Consider the following 24,901-nt stretch of genomic DNA (forward strand, 5'->3'; position numbering starts at 1 on the left):
GGGAGCATAAACTTTACCATTCTGTTTGGGAACCGCCTATAATGTGTGTAGCATGGAAGATATCACCATCTCTTGGTTGTTATCTTGACAATGAAAGTATAATGCTCAAAATATTATCCACCTCTGTTTCAAAACCGAGCTCTGGCACCTCTACAAATCCTTGCTTCCCTTTGCGAAGGGCCTATCTATTTACTTTTATGCTGAGTCATCATCCTCTTATTAAAAAGCACCGTGGAGAGCACGGCTGTCATTTGCATTCATTATTGTTAGTTTACATTGAGTATGACTTGACTGGATCTCTTTTACCATGAATTACAATGTCTAGTCAGTCCTTGGTCTTTAAAGGTGCTTTGCATTTATGTTTTGCGGTCTCAGAAAGGGCTAGCGAGATACCATCATGTTATATCATATTATGATTGTTTTGAGAAAGTGTTGTCATCCGAGTTTTATTATTATGGCTCGCTAGTTGATTATGTTATTGATATGAGTAACTTGAGACCTATGCATTATTGCGAATGTGGTTAGTTATAATCTTTGCTGAAAACATGAATGCTGGCTTTACATATTTACAACAACAAGAGCAAACAGAGTTTGTAAAAGTTTTTCTTTATCACTTTCAGTTTGCCAACTGAATTGCTTGAGGACAAGCAAAGGTTTAAGCTTGGGGGAGTTGATACGTCTCCAACGTATCTACTTTTCCAAACAATTTTTCCCTTGTTTTGGACTCTAACTTGCATGATTTGAATGGAACTAACCCGGACTGGCGCTGTTTTCAGCAGAACTACCATGGTGTTATTTATGTGCAGGATCAAACATTCTCGGAATGACCTGAAACTTCACGGAGACACTTTTCAAAAAATACGAAAAATACCTACCAAAGATGAAGGCCAGGGGGCCCACCATCTTGCCACGAGGGTGGGGGCGCGCCTTCCCCCCTAGGGCGCGCCCCCCTACCTCGTGGGCCCCCTGTTGCCTCTCCGACTCCAACTCCACCTTCATATATTGAGTTTCAATGAGAGAAAAATTAGAGAGAAGAAATCATCACGTTTTACGATACAGAGCCGCTGCCAAGCCCTAAAACCTCTCGGGAGGGCTGATCTGGAGTCTGTTTGGGGCTCCGGAGAGGGGAATCTGTCGCCATCATCATCATCAACCATCCTCCATCACCAATTTCATGATGCTCACCGCCGTGCGTGAGTATTCCATCATAGGCTTGCTGGACGGTGATGGGTTGGATGGGATCTATCATGTAATTGAGTTAGTTTTGTTAGGGTTTGATCCCTAGTGTCCACTATGTTCTGAGATTGATGTTGCTATGACTTTGCTATGCTTAATGCTTGTCACTAGGGCCCGAGTGCCATGATTTCAGATCTGAACCTATTATGTTTTCATCAATATATGAGTGTTCTTGATCCTATCTTGCAAGTCTATAGTCACCTATTATGTGTTATGATCCGTTAACCCCGAAGTGACAATAATTGGGATACTTACCGGTGATGACCGTAGTTTGAGGAGTTCATGTATTCACTATGTGTTAATGCTTTGTTCCGGTTCTCTATTAAAAGGAGGCCTTAATATCCCTTAGTTTCCGTAAGGACCCCGCTGCCACGGGAGGGTAGGACAAAAGATGTCATGCAAGTTCTTTCCATAAGCACGTATGACTATATTCGGAATACATGCCTACATTACATTGACGAACTGGAGCTAGTTCTGTGTCACCCTAGGTTATGACTGTTACATGATGAACCACATCCGGCATAATTCTCTATCACCGATCCATTGCCTACGAGCTTTCCATATATTGTGCTTCGCTTATTTACTTTTCCGTTGCTATTGCTATCATCACTACAAAATACCAAAAACATTACTTTTACTATTGTTACCTTTTCCTACCGTTACCACCACTATCATATTACTTTGCTACTAAACAATTTGCTGCAGATATTAAGTTTCCAGGTGTGGTTGAATTGACAACTCAGCTACTAATACTTGAGAATATTCTTTGGCTCCCCTTGTGTTGAATCAATAAATTTGGGTTGAATACTCTACCATCGAAAACTGTTGTGATCCCCTATACTTGTGGGTTATCACTTGGCGGTGGCTCCATATCGTAAAACGCGATGAATCCTTCTCTCTGATTTTTTTTCTCCCCGAACATGAATATATGGAGTTGGAGTTGAGGTCGGTGGAGGTCTAGGGGGCCACAAGGACGAATGGCGCGCCCAAGGGGTGGGCGCTGATGAAGCTATGTACCTAGGGTAGGGTCATGGACCTGTCCCAACTGCCCTACCCAAGGACATCTCTAGAAGAAATCACCTTTCAATCGACTTGGAGGTGTTCCACTCGACAGACTCGAAGACACTCGACCAAGAAGCAATCACTCGACCAAGATCCAACCACTCGACGGCCAGGAGACCTAAAGTCACTCCGCACGCTAACGGTCGGTCATTAAGTAGCTTTTATGGTCATCATAGCACTTTATTAGGGGCGTTACTAGTAACGCCCGACCTTAATGTATTTAAAACCCTGCATAACTGAGGGTCGGAGGGGTCCGACGAACTCTATATAAGCCACCCCCCTCCTCAGTGTAAAGGGTTCGCACCCCTGTAATTCATACACGCATAATCCAGTCGACCGCCTCTGGGCTCCGAGATGTAGGGCTATTACTTCCTCCGAGAAGGGCTTGAACTCGTAAACCTCGTGTGCTTACAACTACTCCATAGCTAAGATCTTGCCTCTCCATACCTACTCCCCTACATTACTGTCAGACTTAGAGCCATGACAGTTGACGCCCACCTTGGGGCAGGTGTTTTAGCAATTTGTTGGAGGAGTTGCGATCTTTTCCGATCCAAATCATCATGGTTTCTGGCAGAGTTTTGGTGGAGGGCCGCGAGATCTGTCTCGGCACGCTCACGTTCATCACCGACGACTCCGCTTGGCTTCAGGAGGCTCTGCTCGACGTGGACGCACTCCCTGTCCACGGGGCAACGCACTTTCGCGCGTGCGTCTGCGGCGTCCTCTTGCGGCAACCGTCGACCCATTATCGGTTGGCTCATGTGTTGTCCTCCCTCCCTGTTTCCCACCGTCGCATGTGCTCCGATCGGTCGAGACTTCAGCGGTGGGTGAGACACGCGGTGGCACGCTAGTCGGCCACCCCTCAAGTCGCGGCGATCGAGCCCAATGAATCCCTCTACGGCCTGCTCGACTGGCTCTGCAGAGACCGCATCCGAGTGCGACAGCAGTGATCCGGCGGTGGAGGTTCTGATGGTCGATGGACCGCCCAGTCCTCCTGGTTTCCCCCGCACCGACGGAGGCGCAGGTGGAGGCGACCCGTCGCGTCCCCATGACGAATATCTCCCCGAGCCTCTCACGTCACTGCAGAGAGAAGAACTTCGTCGCCGGAACATGGATGCACTGCACACTCCTATCGTTGGAGAAACCCCCGAGGCTCGTGCCTTGGAGGACTGGAGAACCTCCAGTGAGCACTCGACGAGCGTGCGCGACAACGGGTTCCAGAATCTAGTCGACGTCAGCTCTTTCCACCCCTGCGGGTATATCGAACTCCGATTCAGAATTTAGCAGATGCAGCCCGTATAGCAGAGTCGATTCAGCCTTCCCAGTCAGAGGCTGGCAGAGGCTTGATGTAGATCAGAGCATTACTCCGGGCAGCAGGAGACCAGAATTCCGCTGTTTCTCAGTCGTGGAACAGGATTCATAGCAGATCCATTGCTGCAGACACAGTCCAGTCGGCTCATAGCCCAAGATCGCCCCCGAGGCGTGAGGGACGTGGGGACCGGCGTGATCAGTACGGGAACCGTGAGCAGTATGATCACCGATTCGGTCGTGATGATCGACGTCGAGTGCCCACACCTCCCCGGAGGAGTGGATCGTATGTGCCTCGACAGCAGGATGACAGGCGCCCTCATAGTGTTGGGCGAAGGTTTCCAGTCGACCCCGGGGAACCATGCTTTGATGCGAGATCCATTCTCGTTCAAGGTTTGGTCGACAGGAACAGAGCTCACCGAGAAGGTCACGATAGAGATGCACCTACCAGCAGCAGAGTACATGTTTCGAGGCCAGAGTGCTTTAGTAGAGCCATCAGGGCCGCTGTGATTCCTCCCAACTTCAGGTTGGCGACTGGAGTCAGTAAGTTCACTGGTGAGTCCAAGCCCGATACTTGGCTTGAAGACTACCGAGTGGCTGTCCAGATTGGCGATGGCAATGATGAAGTGGCCATGAAGCACCTGCCTCTCATGTTGGAGGGTTTGGCCAGAGCGTGGCTGAATCAGTTAGCACCCAACAGCATTTACACTTGGGAAGATCTCGCCCGAGTGTTTGTCACCACGTTTGAAGGAACATGCAAGCAACCGGCAGGGCTGACGGAACTGCGGTCTTGCGTGCAGAAGCCGCATGAAACTTTGAGGGATTACATCCAGAGATGGATCACGTTACATCACACGGTAGAAAATGTACCTGATCACCAAGCAGTCTGTGCCTTCAAAGAAGGCGTCAAGTACAGAGAACAGAATCTAAAATTCGGTCGAACCGGAGACATGTCTCTGAATCGGAAGATGGAGATTGCCACCAAGTACGCTAATGGTGAAGATGAGGATTGACTCCGGAGTGGCAAACACAAGTCGGTCGCCCAAGAAACCGGAGGAGGAAATTCCAATTGGAAACAGAAGCGGAAAGCCGAGCCAGCTGCTCCTAGGGAGGCCTTGGCTGTGACTCAAGGAAAGTTTAAGGGGAAACCCAAAGGGCCTTGGAACCCCAAGAAATTTAAAGACCAAGACGGAAATGATGTGTTGGATTTGCCATGTCACATCCACACCAAGAAAGATGAAGAGGGTAAGTTCATTTACCCGAAACATACCACTCGACAGTGTTAGCTCCTGATCCAGCAGTTCCAGGGCAAACAGCCCAAAGATAAGGAAAAGGAGTCGGACAAAGTTGAGGACAAGGAAGACAGTGATGATGGATACCCCCAGGTCAATTCCACCTTGATGATTTTTGCTGATGTTGAAAGCAAAAGTCGACTGAAAGTTATCAACCGTTAGGTGAATATGGTTGCTCCAGCGACACCCAGTTATCTGAAGTGGTCTTAGACTGCCATCACATTCGACCAATCCGATCACCCAACGCACATTGCCACCCCTAGGAGGCAAGCTTTGGTGGTCGACCCAGTTGTTGAAGGCACTCGACTGACCAAAGTCTTGATGGACGGTGGCAGTGGTTTGAACATACTATATGCTGAGACGCTGAAAGGGATGGGCATTCCGATGTCTAGACTCAGTACCAGCAACATGAGTTTCCATGGAGTCATTCCTGGGAAGAAGGCTGAGTCGCTCGGCCAAATTGCTCTTGATGTGTTTTTCGGTGATTCCAAGAATTACCGCAAAGAAAAGTTGACGTTCGAGGTTGTGGATTTCTAGAGTTCTTATCACGCTATTTTGGGCAGGCAGGCTTATGCACACTTCATGGCTCGACCATGTTATGTGTATCTCAAATTGAAGATGCCTAGTCTCAAAGGTGTGATCACTGTTACGGGCAATCGGAAGAAAGCAGAAGAGTGTTTTCAGAAAGGTTCAAATATCGCTGATGCTCAGATGGCAGTGGTGGAGCTGCAGGAATACCAGAAGTCTGCAGACCCGAGTGATTTGTTGCGAGCCAAGAAGCCCGCTACAGAATCAGCTTTTCAATCGTCTGGCGAAACGAAGCCGGCTCACATTCACCCGACTGATCCCAGTGCTGCTCCGACTCATATCTCAACAACACTCGACTCCAAATAGGAAGAAGCGCTCATCCAGTTCCTCCGTGAGAACTGGGACATTTTTGCATGGAAGCCTTTTGACATGCCGGGTGTTCCCAGGTGGCCGGCTGAGCACCGCCTATGAGTCGACTCAAAAGTAAAACCTGTCAAAGAACATCTCCGACAGTCCGCCGTCCAGAAGAGAAAGGCTATTGGTGAGGAGGTGGCTCGGCTCTTAGCAGCGGAGTTCATTCGAGAGATCTACCACTCCGAGTGGCTCGCCAACGTTGTCATGGTCCCCAAGAAGGACAAGTCACTTCGCATGTGCATTAACTTTAAACATATCAATCGGGCCTGCCCGAAAGATCATTTTCCTCTCCCTCGCATCGACCAGATAGTCGCCTCGACTGCGGGATGTGAGCGACTGTCTTTTTTAGACGCCTATTCCGGGTACCATCAGATCCGTCTGTATGGACCTGACGAGATCAAAACAGCTTTCATCACTCCATTTGGGTGCTTCTGTTATGTTGCCATGTTGTTCGGCCTCAAGAATGTTGGAGCCACATTCATGAGGATGATTCAGAAGTGTTTGCTCACTCAAATCAGTCGGAATGTGGAAGCATACATGGATGATATTGTGGTCAAGTCACAGAAAGGTTCCGACCTGCTGACTGACCTTGCTGAAACCTTCGCCAACCTCAGGAGGTATGATATCAAGCTTAATCCATCAAAGTGCACATTCGGAGTTCCTGGCGTAAAGTTACTCGGTTTTCTCATTTCTGAACGGGGAATCGACGCCAATCTAGAAAAAGTCAATACTATACTCCGAATGAAAAGTCATGTGCGAGTGCATGACGTCCAGAAGCTTACTAGTTGCTTGGCCGCTTTAAGTCGATTCATCTCTCGTCTCGGTGAAAAGGCATTGCATCTTTACCGATTGATGAAGAAGTCAGACAAGTTCGAGTGGACTCCTGAAGCTGATGCAGCGTTTGCAGAGCTCAAAGCTCTGCTCTCCACCCAGCCGGTGCTTGCTGCCCCGATCAGCAAAGAGCCTTTGTTGCTTTACATCGCAGCCACGGGACAAGTCGTCAGTACAGTACTTACAGTCGAGCGGGAAGAAGAAGGAAAAGCCTTCAAAGTTCAGCACCCAGTATATTATATTTCTGAAGTCTTGACCCCATCGAAGCAAAGATATCCTCATTATCAGAAGCTTGTATATGGGATTTATATAACCACAAAGAAGGTTGCACATTACTTCTCTGACCATTCCATTACAGTCGTCAGCAACGCTCCATTGTCAGAGATTCTGCACAACAGAGATGCAACTGGTCGAGTGGCAAAATGGGCGATTGAACTCCTTCCTCTAGATATCAAGTTTGAGGCAAAGAAAGCTATCAAGTCCCAAGCAATAGCAGATTTCGTTGCCGAGTGGATTGAACAACAACTGCCGACTCAGGTTTACTCGGAGCATTGGACCATGTTCTTCGACGGTTCCAAAATTTTGAATGGTTCCGGTGCCGGGGTAGTATTGGTCTCCCCCCGAGGAGATAAGCTCAGATATGTTCTTCAAATCCACTTTGATTCCTCCAATAACGGAGCAGAATATGAAGCACTTTTATATGGGTTGCGCATGGCCATTTCACTCGGCATCCGTCGCCTCATGGTCTATGGCGACTCAGATTTGGTGGTTAATCAACTGATGAAGGAGTGGGACGTCAGAAGTCCGGCCATGACTGGTTATTGCAATGCAGTGAGAAAGCTGGAGAAGAAATTCGAGGGGTTAGAACTTCATCACATACCCCGACTGAAAAATCAAGTAGCTGATGATTTGGCGAAAATAGGTTCCAAAAGAGAAGCCATCCCCAGCAATGTGTTTTTGGAACACATCCACACACCATCAGTTCAGGGGGATCCCTTCACTGAAGAAGCCCCACAGCCAAAAAGTGCCACGGATCCGATTGAAGTTGAAGTTCCAGCTGTGGTCGACCTGATCATGGAAGTTTTGGTCATCACTCCCGACTGGACGGTACCGTACATCACGTACATCCTAAGGAAAGAACTCCTAGAAGACAAAGAAGAGGCTTGATAGATTGTCCGTCGATCCAAGGCCTTTACAGTCATAAAGGGACAGTTGTATAGAGAAAGCGCGACTCGAGTCAGTCAGAAGTGTATAACACCAGAAGAAGGTCAGATAATCCTTGATGATATCCACTCGGGGACCTGTGGTCATCATGCATCCTCTCGGACCATTGTGGCTAAAGCATACCGAGCGGGATTCTACTGGCCAAGGGCGAATGAAATGGCAAAAGAGATAGTCGACAAATGTGAAGGATGTCAGTTTTACTCCAATATGTCGCACAAACCCGCGTCAGCCCTGAAAACCATTCCACTCGTCTGACCCTTCACTGTTTGGGGACTGGACATGGTTGGACTATTGAGAACGGGCAGAAGCGGTTTCACTCATGTGGCAGTCGACAAGTTCACCAAATGGATCGAAGCTAAGCCTATCAAGAATCTTGATGCTTGCACTGCTATCAGTTTCATCAGAGAGTTGATATTCAGATATGGAGTTCCGCACAGCATCATCACTGACAATGGGTCAAACTTTGATTCTGACAAATTCAGAGCCTTTTGCGCCTCTCAAGGCACACGAGTCGACTACGCTTCAGTCGGTCACCCCCAGTCAAATGGACAAGCAGAAAGATCAAACGGCTTAATTCTCAAAGGACTGAAACCCCGACTGATGCGCGATCTCAAGCATGCAGCAGGTGCATGGGTCGACGAGCTTCCATCAGTTATTTGGGGATTGAGGACAACCCCGAACCGATCGACTGGAAGAACCCCATTCTTTCTGGTCTACGGAGCCGAAGCAGTTTTGCCGAGTGACCTGCTTCACAACGCACCCCGAGTCGAGCTCTACTCTGAAGATGAAGCAGAACAAGCCCAGCAGGACGCAGTCGACCTCCTGGAAGAAGAAAGAGAAATGGCCATGATCCGATCGACCATCTACCAGCAAGACTTGCGTCGATTCCATGCCAGAAATGTGAAGAGTCGAGCCTTCCAAGAAGGAGACTTGGTCCTCCGAGTGGATCAGCAGAAACCACACAAACTCGCTCCTACTTGGGAAGGTCCCTTAATAGTCACCAGAGTCCTCCACAATGGAGTGTATCACCTTTATAATGTCGATCGCCAGATTGATGAGCCACAAGCCTGGAATGCGGAGCTGCTCCGCCCCTTTTATACTTGAATTCTCACTCGGATGAGATGTAATAAGAAAAACTCATGTAGTTTATTTATCAAAGACAAGAGCATTGTAATTTTCCCAGTAATTGTTATCGTTTTTGTTTGCGTGAGAAATCCCCTAGTGGGTGGCTTAGCTGCGAATCCATTTCGCCTAAGTTTGTAAAATAATTTCCTACCGAGTGGTGAGCCAGCCTCCCACTCGGGGGCTTAGCTGCGAACCCATTTCTCCTAAGTATTTGAAAATCCTACCGAGTGGTGAGCCAGCCTCTCACTCGGGGGCTTAGCTGCAGTCCAGTACTCGCCTAAGTATTTGAAAATCCTACCGAGTGGCGAGCCAGCCTCTCACTCGGGGGCTTAGCTACAGTCCAGTACTCGCCTAAGTATTTGGAAATCCTACCGAGTAGTGAGCCAGCCTCTCACTCGGGGGCTTAGCTGCAGTCCAGTACTCACCTAAGTATTTGAAAATCCTACCGAGTGGTGAGCCAGCCTCTCACTCGGGGGCTTAGCTGCAGTCCAGTACTCGCCTAAGTTTGAAAAATCCTACCGAGGGGAGAGCGACCCTCCCACTCGGGGGCTTAGCTGCAGTCCAGTACTCGCCTAAGTTTGAAAAATCCTACCGAGTAGTGAGCCAGCCTCTCACTCGGGGGCTTAGCTGTAGTCCAGTACTCACCTAAGTATTTGAAAATCCTACCGAGTGGTGAGCCAGCCTCTCACTCGGGGGCTTAGCTACAGTCCAGTACTCGCCTAAGTATTTGAAAATCCTACCGAGTGGTGAGCCAGCCTCTCACTCGGGGGCTTAGCTGCAATCCAGTACTCGCCTAAGTTTGAAAAATCCTACCGAGTGGAGAGCGACCCTCCCACTCGGGGGCTTAGCTGCAGTCCAGTACTTGCCTAAGTTTGAAAAATCCTACCGAGTGGAGAGCGACCCTCCCACTCGGGGGCTTAGCTGCAGTCCAGTACCCGCCTAAGTTTGAAAAATCCTACCGAGTGGAGAGCGACCCTCCCACTCGGGGGCTTAGCTGCAGTCTAGTACTCGCCTAAGTTTGAAAAATCCTACCGAGTGGAGAGCGACCCTCCCACTCGGGGGCTTAGCTGCAGTCCAGTACTCGCCTCAGTTTGAAAAATCCTACCGAGTGGAGAGCGACCCTCCCACTCGGGGGCTTAGCTGCAGTCCAGTACTCGCCTAAGTTTGAAAAATCCTACCGAGTGGAGAGCGGCCCTCCCACTCGGAGGCTTAGCTGCTGTCCAGTACTCGCCTAAGTACGAAACACATCCTACTCCGCAAGGACGACGAGGTGCAGGTCGACGGCCACCTTCTCCTTGGGAGCTTCGCCACAAATACAACGTGCGCTCCATCCTACTCCGCAAGGATGACGAGGTGCAGGTCGACTGCCACCTTCTCCTTGCGAGCTTCGCCACAAATACAACATGCACTCCATCCTACTCCGCAAGGACGACAAGGTGCAGCTCGACTACCACCTTCTCCTTGGGAGCTTCGCCACAAATACAACATGCGCTCCATCCTACTCCGCAAGGACGACGAGGTGCAGGTTGACTGCTACCTTCTCCTTCGGAGCTGCGCCGCAAATACAAAAAGTTGTCTCGAGTGAAGAACGAGTTCCACTCGATGGAGAATTCATGAAGACATTCAACGATAAACCAAGTTCAGATAAAATCCTAAAGGGTCCAGACCACAGATCGAAGTGCTCGGGCATTCAGCCCGAAAGAGTTTAACGGTTAAAAAAACCACTCGGCATTCCGAGGCAAATTTAAGGTGGGGCATAAAAGTGTGTTCACTCCGCAGGAGGAGGACTGGCAGGCTCGACGAACTCGTCCAGGTCGACGCCGTCGGCGATCCGGGTGGCTGCAGCAATAAAAGTCTCCATAATAGATCGGAAGTCATGCCTCTGGGTGTTGGCGACCTTGATTACTGCCAGCTTATCTTGTCTCACCTCCTTGAAGTGGACACGAACCAAAGACAGAGCCACATCAGCACCACACCGGGCAGAAGATTTCTTCCACTCCTACACTCGATCAAGGATCTCGTTAAGTCGAGTGATCAGGGACTCGAGATCATTCTGGAGCGTGGCCCCCGGCCAAAGTGTTGTGTCAATCCGTGACGTGGCGACCTTCAGTCGAGCCAAGTAGTCCACAACACCGTCAATGCGGGATTCCAGTCGGAGCAGATTCATGGCAGTGTCGTCTTTCACGGGAGAGTTGATGGGGTCCAAACCTGGCTCAATCCACCCAGTCTCCTCCTCGAAGTTCTGGCAAAACTCTGCATTCACAATCCAAGGATAAGTCAGTTTTCGTATGTTGAGTCGACAGAACAAAAAAATAATGTATACCTTCAAGCTTGATGAACAACTTCTTGGCAAGACTCCTCAGATAGCTCTCCAGATCGTCCCTCTTGTGAGTGATGCCTTCCATCTTCTCGTACAGGTTGAGATTGTCCTTCTTCAAGCACGTGCACTCCTTGTTGGCTTCGTTCAGAGCAGATTTCATTTTGGTGTTCTCTTCTTCCAATTGGCCGACTGAAGCCAGTTTCTGTTCAGCCAGAGCGGTTCTGTCGTCAGCTTCCTTTTGAGTAGCAGCCAAATCCTGATCCTTCTTCGCCAGAGCTTCTCTCAGTTTTTCTGCAAAGAAATGGTGCTTGATTCAGAAAGAGCAGAAGGGTACTCAAGCCTAAGACAAACCAGTCGACAAGCTCGTCTTACCATTGGCGTCGTCCTTGGCCTTTTGTAGCTCTGTCTTGGCCAATTCCAAGTCAAGGTTTAGTTGGATCTGATGTTTCTCCAAGTCAGCGAAGCGAGCTCCAAGATCACAAGATTTCTGCAATCAGGGAGGAGAAGTTATTTTACAGCGAAAAAAGACAAAGACAATAAATACTAAGACTACGGTCGACTGCCCGCAGTCCACCATAGTCTCGGGGACTACACCCAGTGGGTGCACTTTGTGTGCCCCCACCGGTTCTGATCCCACCCGACCGGCCCGCCGGAGTCGAGTGCAGGGAGTAAAAAAACAGAGAAAGAAGAACTCAGACCATAGACCTCAGACCACAATCGACTGCCAGCAGTTGACCGCGGTCTCGAGGACTACACCCAGTGGGTGCACTTGGCGTGCCCCCACCGGTTTTGATCCCACTCGCCCAGACCGAGTAGAAGAGACAAACTACCGGTTCGGTTTACACTTGATGCGTCTAGACTAGATCGAGCGAAAGAATCAAAATACAAAGACTACAGTCGACTGCCAGCAGTCCACCGTAGTCTCGGGGACTACACCCAGTGGGTGCACTCAGCATGCCCCCACTAGTTCAAAAATTCAATCGACGCACCTAGTGGGTGTACAGATGCAAAGATTTTCGGAAAAAGTCTTCAGATAGCATATCCTAACAGAACAAGCGGTGACCAACTAACCTGAACGTTGCTTTGGAGAGCCGAGCTGGCGTCGTAGGCGGCCTGACTGGCATCCCGCACCGTCTTCATCTTCTCCATCATAATGCCCGCCTGGCGTATGGCTTCCTTGGCAGCATTCACTTTGTCCTCTGGGACATGATGGGTCGCAAAAACTGAAGGTGGGTCGGCAGGGGACTAAGCAGTCGACAAAGAAGGCAAGGCACTCGACAATGGTACGGCGAAGGTAATAGAACCCTGATTGGCATCACCAGCGTCCTGAACGACTGGTTCCGCCCTCGGCGTCGACTATGGCACCTTGCTTGCAGGAGCTTGCCTATTTTTCCTCGTCAAAGGCCTCTCAGGCTCTTCATCATCATCATCATCGGGGAGGTCAATAATGTTAGGAGCTGCTCAAAGATCAATCGCCAAAATCACATCACCCAATGGTACACATTGCAGTTGAGTCGACCAAATAAAGACAGAATGTCAGAAATCATACCCAGATTGGAAGTGACCGCATCCTCCATTACCTCATCCTCGTCCCTGTAAGCTGAGGTCTCGGAAGTAGCAGCGCTGCCAGTTCCAAAGTTCGTCGGGTTAAATCAAGAAAAAACAAACAGCATGGGGCGTCGAGTGAATACAAAGGGAGACACTCACGCAGAAGTGACGGGGATGTCAATATTAATCTTCGGCAACGCCTTCCGAGGCTTCTGCTCTGCAACTTTGGGATGCTTTGACGCTTTTTCAGTTGGGGTTGGTGAAGAGGTCCGAGGACGCTTTGAAGACTGACCAGCCTGAGCAATCGCCTTTTCATGGGCGCTCAGTCGTTCTTGGTCAAGCTTGGATCGCCTCTCCCTGCGAGGAGGCGACTCGACTTCTTCTTCGTCACTTGGGTCGTCGCTTTCTTCGTCCCCTTCACCGTCAGAATACCATTCGCCAATGTCACCGCCGCTCGCCTCTCCTTCCAGGTCTTGCTCTTGCTCTCCGTTGGGCATTGAATACATTTTGATAAGGGCCTGGAAGAAAGCAGGAAGAATAAAGTCAGTCGACGCAGTATAGACAACTGCGCGAGTGAATTCAGATTAGAATCAAAAGCTCAGAATCGGACCTTTTCTGGTTCATGGGACTGGTCGAATGGAGGAACTCTCCTGGCTCCCCTTGGGTTGTCCTTGTTTCCGGTGATGCCCGACAGCCACTTCTCCAGTGTGTCGTCATCGACCTCCTCCGGGTGAATCCGAGTGGTGTCGTCAAGACCCGAATACATCCACATCGGATGGTCTCGGGCTTGAAGAGGATGGATGCGCCGCCGAAGGAAAACCTCCAAGAGATCCATACCGGTGACCCCGTCACGGATAAGCTGGACCACTCGTTCGACCAGCACCCTAACATGTGCCTTCTCCTCCGGGAGCACCTTCAAAGAGGAGGGTTTCCTCACTCGGTCCATGGTAAAAGGATAGAGGCCAGTCGACTGCCCTGGCGTCAGCTGGTCTTTGCAGTAAAACCAGGTCAACTGCTATCCGCGAACCGAGTCGGGAAGAATCATGGCTGGAAAGGAACTTTTCCCTCTCATCTGAACACCAAGACCCCCGCACATCTGAATCACTTGTGTTCTCTCGTCACTCGGATTGGCCTTTTTCACCGTCTGAGAACGACAGGTGAAAATGTGCTTGAAAAGACCCCAGTGAGGCCGACAACCCAAGAAATTCTCGCACAAAGACACGAAAGCAGCGAGATGCACGATTGTGTTGGGAGTGAAGTGGTGGAGTTGTGCCCCAAAGAAATTCAGAAATCCCCGAAAGAAAGGGTGAGGAGGCAAGGAAAATCCACGGTCGACGTGGGTGGCAAGGAGAACGCGCTCACCCTCCCGAGGTTGCGGCTCAGATTCCTTCCCCGGAAGCCGCGCCGATCCGTGGGGGATCAGCCCTCCGTCAGCTAGGTCGTCGAGGTCTTCTTGGTGGATCGCCGAGCGGATCCAGTCGCCCTGGATCCAGCCCTTCGGCAGGCCGGCTCGCGAGGAAGATCCACCCCGACTGGTCGCCTTCCCCTTCGCCTTTGCCGTCGCCTTCTTCGCCCGCTCCAGAGCCACCATCTTCTCCTTCCCCATTGTCGTTGGCGAGACGCGTACGGAGCGGTGGTGCTGGGGCGAGAGCGAGCGCGACGAAGAAGCCTGAAGAGGAGAAGAGGAAATGAGAACGCACTATTCAAGAAACCCCAGTCCGACGCCTTATATGAGGTCGCTCCCGAGTGGTTGACTGGTAGGCCCGGACGGTCCTGTCAAATCCCGTAACAATCGCGCGCGCGATACGTGGCGAAAAAGGTGGCGCGGAGATCGAGGCGGCTCCGCCCTATCCCATCTGATTACTGCGGCGTCCCCCATCCCGCGCGCTTCCCAAAATTCGAATCCCGCGAAATCTGCGGGCAGTAGAACAACTTGTCAGACGGAAAATCTCCTCCACACCGTCACTCGGAGCTTTTCAAGTAAAGAAACTCACTCGACAAAAAAATAAGAATGGATCAAGGCGACTGAAAAGGAAGTTGCTGTCATCACTCGGGTTCATTGATCTGAAACAAGATATGCTCATGGCATGAAAAATGAGTCGGAGAAGTTCTCAACTCCTTCCCCACTCAAACCTCGATCCATTCTGGGGCTAATGATGAAGCTATGTACCTAGGGTAGGGTCATGGACCTGTCCCAACTGCCCTACCCAAGGACATCTCTAGAAGAAATCACCTTTCAATCGACTTGGAGGTGTTCCACTCGACAGACTCGAAGACACTCGACCAGGAAGCAATTACTCGACCAAGATCCAACCACTCGATGGCCAGGAGACCTAAAGTCACTCCGCATGCTAACGGTCGGTCATTAAGTAGCTTTTATGGTCATCATAGCACTTTATTAGGGGCATTACCAGTAACGCCCGACCTTAATGTATTTAAAACCCTGCATAACTGAGGGCCGGAGGGGTCCAGCGAACTCTATATAAGCCACCCTCCTCCTTAGTGTAAAGGGTTCGCACCCCTGTAATTCATACATGCATAATCCAGTCGACCGCCTCCGGGCTCCGAGACGTAGGGCTATTACTTCCTCTGAGAAGGGCCTGAACTCGTAAACCTCGTGTGCTTACAACTACTCCATAACTAAGATCTTGCCTCTCCATACCTACCCCCCTACACTACGGTCAGACTTAGAACCACGACAGGCACGTCCCCCACCCTTGTGGCAAGGGTGTGGGCACCCTTCACTTGATTCTTTTGCCAATATTTTTTATTAATTCCATAAATCACCTCCATGAAGTTTCAGGTCATTCCGAGAACTTTTATTTCTGCACAAAAATAACACCATGGCAATTCTGCTGAAAACAGCGTCAGTCTGGGTTAGTTCCATTCAAATCATGCAAGTTAGAGTCCAAAACAAGGGCAAAAGAGTTTGGAAAAGTATATACGATGGAGACGTATCAAGAGGTTGTATAAGTCCAGATGGTTTCTGATGTTCTACTTTGGTGCGACGGCAAACGTCACATTCTTTGATATACCAACCAATATCTTGTTTCATCTTAGACCACCAGTACTTCTGACGGATGTCTAGATACATCTTGGTACTTCCGGGATGAATAGAGAGAGGGGTGTCATGTGCTTCTTTCATCACCTTCTTTGTCATAATCTCGAACCGGGGAACCACAATGAGATTCCTAAAGTACAAGGTTCCATCTTCAGCAAGCGAGAAATCTATGGATTTCTCTAAGACAAGATCCTTTTTGATCAGATCAATGTGAGCATCTTTGGCTTGCTCGTATTTAGTGGCTTTCAAAAGAGTTGGTTCCAAGACAAGGTTATTCAAAGAACCCTGTGGAACTAGTTGAAGGTTCAGCTTGCATAGCTCTTCATGAAGGCGGGGTTGAGCTTTGTAAATCATGTGATTGTTGCAATAAGACTTGCGGCTCAAGGCATCGTCCATGACATTGGCCTTGCTTGGGGTATAGGAAACACCCATTTTATAATCTGTTATAGCCTCCATCCATCTCTGCTGACGGAGGTTCAGATCTGGCTGAGTAAACAAATACTTCAGACTCTGATGGTCGGTGAAGATCTCGCAACGATTACCGAGAAGGTAATGTCGCCACAGCTTCAATGCGTAGATAACCACAGCAAGCTCGAGGTCATGAACTGGGTAGTTCTCTTCATGAGGGCGCACTTGGTGAGAGGTATAAGCAAACACTCTGCGCTCTTGCATTAGGACACAGCCTAAACCTTGATGAGAGGCGTCGCAATAGATGACAAAATCCTTTTGGGAATCCGGAGGAGCAAGCACTGGGGAAGAAGTCAGCTTGTCCTTGAGTGCCTGGAAACTTTCTTGACACTTTTCTATCCAATCAAACTTAACGCCTTTGTGAAGCAGATTGGTCGGTGGCTTGGCGATCTTGGAGAAGTTCTCGATGAAGCGATGACAGTAGCTGGCAAGTCCGAGAAAGCTTCTGACTTGCTTGACATTCTTCGGAGCGGTCCAGTCAAGAATAGCCTGAACCCACCCTAGGTTTTGGCCACCAAAGATTTTGAGCCGACGTGATGACCACAATCACCTTTGTGAATCTCTCGCAAGATTTCATGGACCTTTTCAGGAGAAACACAATGCTGAAATACACCTATGACGCTACATCGGTGTAACTCACTGTTGGCAATAGTCATAGACTTAGACCGCCGGGTTATCTGTCTTGCCAAAGTTTCATCCTCTGGTAACTCTCCCCAGGTCATATAAGCCAACTAGGGAAGTGTCCAATCAGGAATTGCATGTAGAGCCGCCACCAACTGTGCCTCCGGGCCAGGAATAGCAAGATCCTCTTCTGATGGCAATTTGACTGAAGGATTATGCAATACATCAAGAAATACATTAGGGGGTACCAGCTTACGTTGAGACCCAAGCCGGCTCAAAGCATCAGCCGCCTCATTCTTCCTTCAATCAAGATGCTCCACCTGATAACCATTGAAGTGACCAGCAATATTGTCAAACGCTCGGCGATAAGCCTCCATGAGCGGGTCTTTGGAATCCCAAGTGCCTAAAACTTGTTGAGCCACCAAGTATGAGTCACCAAAGCACCTGACCCGTCTTAAATTCATCTCTTTGGCCATATGAAGGCCATGGAGCAGAGCCTCATATTCAGCCGCATTGTTAGTACAAGGAAACATCAACCTTAAAACATAATAAAATTTGTCACCTCATGGGGAAGTCAAAATAACTCTAGCCCCCGAGCCTTCCAATTGCTTGGACCCATCGAAGTGAATAGTCCAATATGTATTATCAGGCTTCTCCTCAAGTCTATGCAACTCCGTCCAGTCATTGATGAAATCCACAAGAGCCTGAGATTTGATAGCTGTCCTTGGCACATACTTCAAGCCATGGGGACCATGCTCAATGGCCCACTTAGCCACCCGTCCTGTAGCCTCTCTATTCTGAATGATATCCCCCAAAGGAGCATAACTGACCACTGTAATGGGATGGTCAAGAAAATAATGCTTCAACTTACGACTGGCCATTAACACCCCGTACACCAGTTTCTGCCAATGTGGGTATCGCTGTTTAGACTCAATTAACACCTCGCTGACATAATAAGCCAGCCTCTGGACAGGGTACTCTTTGCCCTTCTCTTTGTTCTCCACCACAATCGCCACACTAACAACCCTACTGTTAGCCGCCACATATAAGAGCAAGGGCTCTTTCTTAATGGGAGCCGCAAGGACGGGCAGCTCAGCTAGCTGTTTTTTTGAGTGCCGCAAACGCCTCATTTGCAGCATCACTCTAGAAAAAATGGTATGTTTTCTTCATCATCTGGTATAAAGGAATTGCCTTCTCTCACAGGCGGCTTATGAACTGGCTTACAGCTGCAATACGACCCACCAAGCGTTGAACGTCATTGACACACGTCAGCCTAGCCAATGAAGTGATAGCCTTAATTTTCTCCGAGTTAGCTTCAATACCTCTCTCTGAGACCAGGAAACCCAAGAGCTTACCTACAGGCACACCAAAAACACACTTGGTTGGGTTAAGCATCATTTTATAGACCCAGAGATTATCAAAGGTCTCTTTCAAATCATCCAATAGAGTCTTCTTCTTTCTAGACTTGACAACAATATCATCCACATAAGCATGAATATTGCGCCCAATCTAGTCCTGAAAACAATTCTGGACACAACATTGATAAGTCGCCTGCGCACTCTTGAGCCCAAAAGGCATAGACACATAGCAGAAAGCTCCAAAAGGTGTAATAAAAGTTGTCTTCTCTTGGTCTTTAACTGCCATCTTAATCTGATGATAACCCGAATAAGCATCCAGGAAGCACAAACGCTCACAACCCACCGTGGCATCTATGATCTGATCAATACGGGGAAGAGCAAAAGGATCAGCTGGACAAGCCTTATTGAGGTCTGTATAATCCACACACATACACCAAGTGCCATTTTTCTTAAGTACCAGCACCGGGTTAGCCAACCACTCAGGATGAAAAACTTCAACGATGAACTCAGCAACCAAGAGTCGGGCCACCTCTTCTCCAATAGCCTTGCGTCCCTCTTCATTAAAACGGCGAAGGAACTATATCACCGGCTTAAACTTAGGATCAATATTAAGAGTGTGCTCAGCAAGTTCTCTCGGTACACCTGGCATGTCTGAAGGCTTCCATGCAAAGATGTCCCGATTCTCATGGATGAACTCGATGAGCGCGCTTTCCTATTTCGGATCCATGTTAGCACTAATGATGGACTGCTGAGATGAGTCGCTAGGGACAAAGTCAATCTTCTTGGTGTCATCAGCCGACTTAAACTTCAATAAAGGGTCTTGCTCAGTAGTTAGCTTCTTCAAAGGGGTCATATCAACCGGGTCAACATTATCTTTATAGAATTTGGGCTCCTCCATGGCACAAGCCGATTCAGCATAGGCAGCATCTCCTTCTTTACATTCCAAAGAAATTTTTTGATTGCCATGAACTGTAATGGTGCCCTTACGACCTGGCATCTTGAGCTGCAAATAAACATAACAAGGTCGTACCATAAATTTGGCATAAGCTGGCCGAACAAACAAGGCATGATAGGGACTCTTTATTTTAACCACCTCAAACCACAACGTCTCTGCCCTGTAGTCATAGTCATCACCAAAAGCCACTTCCAAGGCAATCTTGCCCACTGGATATGCTGACTTACCAGGGACCACACCATGAAAAACTGTAGAAGACGGCTTAAGCTCCTTATCAGTTAAATTCATCCAGCGAAAGGTAACTTTCTCTAATAATAAAGCACGGGTTAAGTCTGTCGGATTCACTATCGTGGCATTTTTACAGAAAGGTCCATGTTGTTTTTATGAATTAAACCTGTCATCCCTACTTAAGTGGACCTGAAAAAACGATTCAAATTTACAAATTAGCACCTGTATTTTGTAAGATTTCCACCCGCGCTTCTTTGTTCATCTTATCCAGTGAAACAGAAGGTGGAACGGGGACAATGGCGGCTGGGCTCTCATTGGCGAGGTCGTCGGCTGATACGTCTCCAACGTATCTATAATTTTTGATTGCTCCATGCTATATTATCTACTATTTTGGACTATATTGGGCTTTATTTTCCACTTTTATATTATTTTGGGGATTAACCTATTAACCGGAGGCCCAACCCAGAATTGCTGTTTTTGCCTATTTCAGTATTTCGGATAAATGGAATATCAAACGGAGTCCAAACGGAATAAAATCTTCGGGAGCGTGATCTTCTCACCAAACGTGATCCAGGAGACTTGGACCCTGCTCCAAGGAACAAAAGAGGCGGTCACAAGGGTGGGGACGCCCCCCCCTAGGGTGCGCCCCTGCCTCGTGGGCCCCTCGTTGCTCCTCCGGCGTACTTCTTCCTCCTATATATACACACGTACCCCCAAACGATCAGAATAGGAGCCAAAAACCTAATTCCACTGCCGCAACTTTCTGTATCCACGAGATCCCATCTCGGGGCCTGTTCCGGAGCTCCGCCGGAAGAGGGTCGTCATCATGGAGGGCTTCTACATCATCATAGCCTCTCTGATGAAGTGTGAGTAGTTTACATCAGACCTTCGGGTCCATAGTTAGTAGCTAGATGGCTTCTTCTCTCTCTTTGAATCTCAATACAAAGTTCTCCCCCTCTCTTGTGGAGATCTATTCGATGTAATCTTCTTTTTGCGGTGTGTTTGTTGAGATTGAAGAATTCTGGGTTTATGATCAAGTCTATCTATGAATAATATTTGAATCTTCTCTGAATTCTTTTATGTATGATTGGTTATCTTTGCAAGTCTCTTCGAATTATCCGTTTGGTTTGGCCAACTAGATTGGTAGTTCTTGCCATGGGAGAAGTGCTTAGCTTTGGGTTCGATCTTGCGGTGTCCTTACCCGGTGACAGAAGGGGCAGCAAGGCACGTATTGCATCGTTGCCATCGAGGATAACAAGATGGGGTTTATTTCATATTGCATGAATATATCTCTCTACATCATGTCATCTTGCTTAAGGCGTTACTCTGTTTTTAACTTAATACTCTAGATGCATGTTGGATAGCGGTCGATGAGTGCAGTAATAGTAGTAGATGCAGAATCGTTTCGATCTACTTGTCACGGACATGATGCCTATATACACGATTATGCCTAGATATTCTCATAACTATGCTCAATTCTGTCAATTGCTCAACAGTAATTTGTTCACCCACCGTAGAATACTTATGCTCTTGAGAGAAGCCACTAGTGAAACCTATGGTCCCCGGGTCTATTCTCATCATATCAATCTCTATCACTTTAATCTTGCTTTGCTTTTTTCTTTGCTTTTACTTTTTACTTTGCATCTTTATACCAAAAATACCAAAAAAATATTATATCTATCAGATCTCACTCTCGTAAGTGACCGTGAAGGGCTTGAAAACCCCTAATCGCGTTGGTTGCGAGTAGCTATCGCTTTGTGCAGGTACGAGGGACTTGAGCGTGGGCTCCTACTGGATTGATACCTTGGTTCTCAAAAAGTGAGGGAAATACTTACGCTACTCTGCTGCATCATCCCTTCCTCTTCGAGGAAAACCAATGCAAGCTCAAGACGTAGCATCGGCGCGAAAGGTGTCCGGCTCTCCCCTCCGCCTCCGGCCCTCTCGGCCTCTCCTCGGCCTCCGGCGTCCCCGGTCCCTCGATCCTTTATTCAAAAAAGCGCCTACCTCTTATCCAGATGCTGTCGGCACTAGACCTGCCATCCGTCCGGCATGGCGGCGTCCTTGTCGACGGTGGAGACGGCATCCTTGTCAGCGGCGGAGACGGCTACGGATGCATAGGAGGATGAGAAGGCGTCTGCCGTGCCTCGCGCGGGAGGATGGACGACAGCCTCGCCTGGGTGTGCTCGGTGAGGGGCGGAGCCTTTGTCGGCGTTGCCGGTGGTGGAGACGGCTTTTGCTGCGCTGCGGGGTGGAGCATGGGGGTAGTTGTCGGGCAACATGAGGAGGTAGAGGCGGCCAAGGCAAGGAGGTACGGCGTCGGCTAGCCAAGGGGCGGCCAGAGAAGAGGATGAGGTAGTCCACTTCCCTGGTCTGCGCACTCATCACGGCAAGGTACAGCCTGCTCGACCCGTGCGCCTCCCCCCTCCCCCCGTCCATTGCCCATGGAGCTCCTCCCAATCTCACATGGATGTGTTGCATCTTCTAGTTGCAGGCTAATTCGAGTTAGCAACTTTGAGTAATCACGTTCTCTCTAATACTGTGTGCAGACTATCATGTTTTCTGAATTTCTGCCTGCAGCCCAAGTGCTACCATGTTCCCTGATAAATTTCTTACTCCAAATTTGTATGTGCTTCCAAGTTCTGTACATGTACATGTACTCTGAAATTCATTCTATCTTGTGCAGTCAGTATTGGGTGTATACTCATGACTTCCAAAGCGCCACTTGATGTAAAAAATCATATGCACAATGATGCAAGCTTGGCTAAAGGTGGATCTTTTTGCGATCCCATATGGCATGTTGTTGGATGTGGCCGGGTTTTTTGTTAGTAATTGTTGCCGGAGCAAGCAAAGGAGCCTGGCTTGGTACATATGGGTTAATTGTTCTTGATCAATTGTCGTGCGTTAATTGTTAGGTTTGATAACATCCTGCTCCCCTGTCTAATTTGGATTGAATTCATGACCGTGGCCTTCTCCAATAGAAATCAATGGAGTGCCCGACCTAGATTGAATTTCACTGCTATAAGAAGGAAGGGTCCTTGGCCAGAATCTCCATCAGGTTGCGTACTTGGACCAGAAAATCCATCAAATCCCAGAGTACTTGGACCAGAAAAGCATCATGTCGCCTTCAAGTTCACCAGAGGAAGAAGTGCCGAGTTCGCCGGAGGTAGAAGAACATCCGTCGAGCCGTCCAGTATGGCCAACGGCGGCTACACTAGAGGTATGTAATGCCCCGACCCCCTAAAAATAGTGTTGCTGCTTTGGTTGTGCACTTGTGGTGCGTGTGTTCCTCACAGTAGTTGTTTTTTGATGTTACTGTAGTTGGTACACCACTATATGATCGATGAATTCAACCGAGTTTCCTTTGTTTGCACTGTTGTATAATGAATGTAACTAATTTGCCCCCCCCCCCGGATCTACCCTATTTCAGTTTATTTTTTCTGAAAAATTGGTGCTACTTCCGATTGCTCACAATTATAGTTTGGCTGATATGCATTGGAGTGTTTAAATCAACTAATTCATATTTTTTATGTATTTTGCATTATGTTTCAGCTAATCAGGAATGCAAGCGGCGAAAAACTATCACTACAGAAAACTTGATGGCTCCTCCCACCCCCTCCCTCCACCTGGCGACTCCAAGGGCGAACTCACCGGTGATCCATGGCATCTCATCCTCGTAAGCTCATCCGGCCAACACGGCGCCCCCTCTCCTGGATCTCTCACCATGGGTGGGATTTGCTGATCAGGTCAGAGCCAGATTCTCCACCCATGTTCATTCCTCTGAAGGAAATATGCCCTAGAGGCAATAATAAAGTTATTATTTATTTCCTTATTCATGATAAATGTTTATTATTCATGCTAGAATTGTATTAACCGGGAACATAATACATGTGTGACATAGACAAACATAGTGTCACTAGTATGCCTCTACTTGACTAGCTCATTGATCAAAGATGGTTAAGTTTCCTAACCATAGACATGAGTTGTTATTTGATCAATGAGATCACATCATTAGAGAATGATGTGATTGAGTTGACACATTTCGTTAGCTTAGCACTTTATCATTTGTTTACTGCTATTGCTTTCTTCATAACTTATACATGTTCTTATGACTATGAGATTATGCAACTCCCGAATACCGGAGGAACACTTTGTGTGCTACCAAACGTCACAACGTAACTGGGTGATTATAAAGGTGCTCTAAAGGTGTCTCCGATGGTACTTGTTGAGTTGGCATAGATCAAGATTAGGATTTGTCACTCAGATCGTCGGAGAGGTATCTCTGGGCCCTCTCGGTAATACACATCACTATAAGCCTTGCAAGCAAGATAACTAATGAGTTATTTACGGGATGATGTATTATGGAATGAGTAAAGAGACTCATCGGTAACGAGATTGAACTAGGTATTGGGATACCGACGGTCAAATCTCGGGCAAGTAACATATCGATGATAATGAGAACAACGTATAGTGTTGTGCGGTTTGACCTATAAAGATCTTCGTAGAATATGTAGGAACTAATATGAGCATCCAGGTTCCGCTATTGGTTATTAACCGAAGACGTGTCTCGGTCATGTCTACATAGTTCTCGAACCCGTAGGGTCCGCACGCTTTAAGTTCTGTAATGATCGGTTTTATGAGTTTATATGTTTTGATGTACCGAAGGTAGTTTGGAGTCCCGGATGTGATCACAGACATGACGAGGAGTCTCGAAATGGTCGATACATAAAGATTTATATATTGGAAGTGTTCCGTGTGAAATTAGGATTTTACCGGAGTACCGGGGGTTACAGGAACCCCCCCCCCCCCCCGGGGGGGGGGGGTTAATGGGCAAAGATGGGCCTTAGTGGAAGAGAGGAGGGGCTGCTAGGGCAGGCCGCGCGCCCCCTCTCCCTCTAGTCCGAATTGGACAACGAGGGGGCGGCGCCCCCCTCTCCTTCCTCTCTCCCTCCTCCTTCCCCCTTCTCCTACTCCAACTAGGAAAGGAGGCAGTCCTACTCCCGGTGGGAGTAGGACTCCTCCTGGCGTGCCTCCTCCTGGCCGGCCACCTCACCCCCTTGCTCCTTTATATACGGGGGCAGGGGGCACCTCTAGACACACAAAGTTTATCATTGAGATCTCTCCAGCCGTGTGCGGTGCCCCCTCCACCATAATCCACCTCGGTCATACTGTAGCGGTGTTTAGGCGAAGCCCTGCTGTGGTAGCTTCATCAACATCATCACCACGCCGTCGTGCTGACGAAACTCTTCCCTGAGCTCTACTAGATCATGAGTTCGCGGGACGTCACCGAGCTGAACGTGTGCTGAACGCGGAGGTGCCGTACGTTTG

The sequence above is a fragment of the Triticum aestivum genome, chromosome 3A, assembly GCF_018294505.1.
Source record: "Triticum aestivum cultivar Chinese Spring chromosome 3A, IWGSC CS RefSeq v2.1, whole genome shotgun sequence".
NCBI lineage: Eukaryota > Viridiplantae > Streptophyta > Magnoliopsida > Poales > Poaceae > Triticum > Triticum aestivum.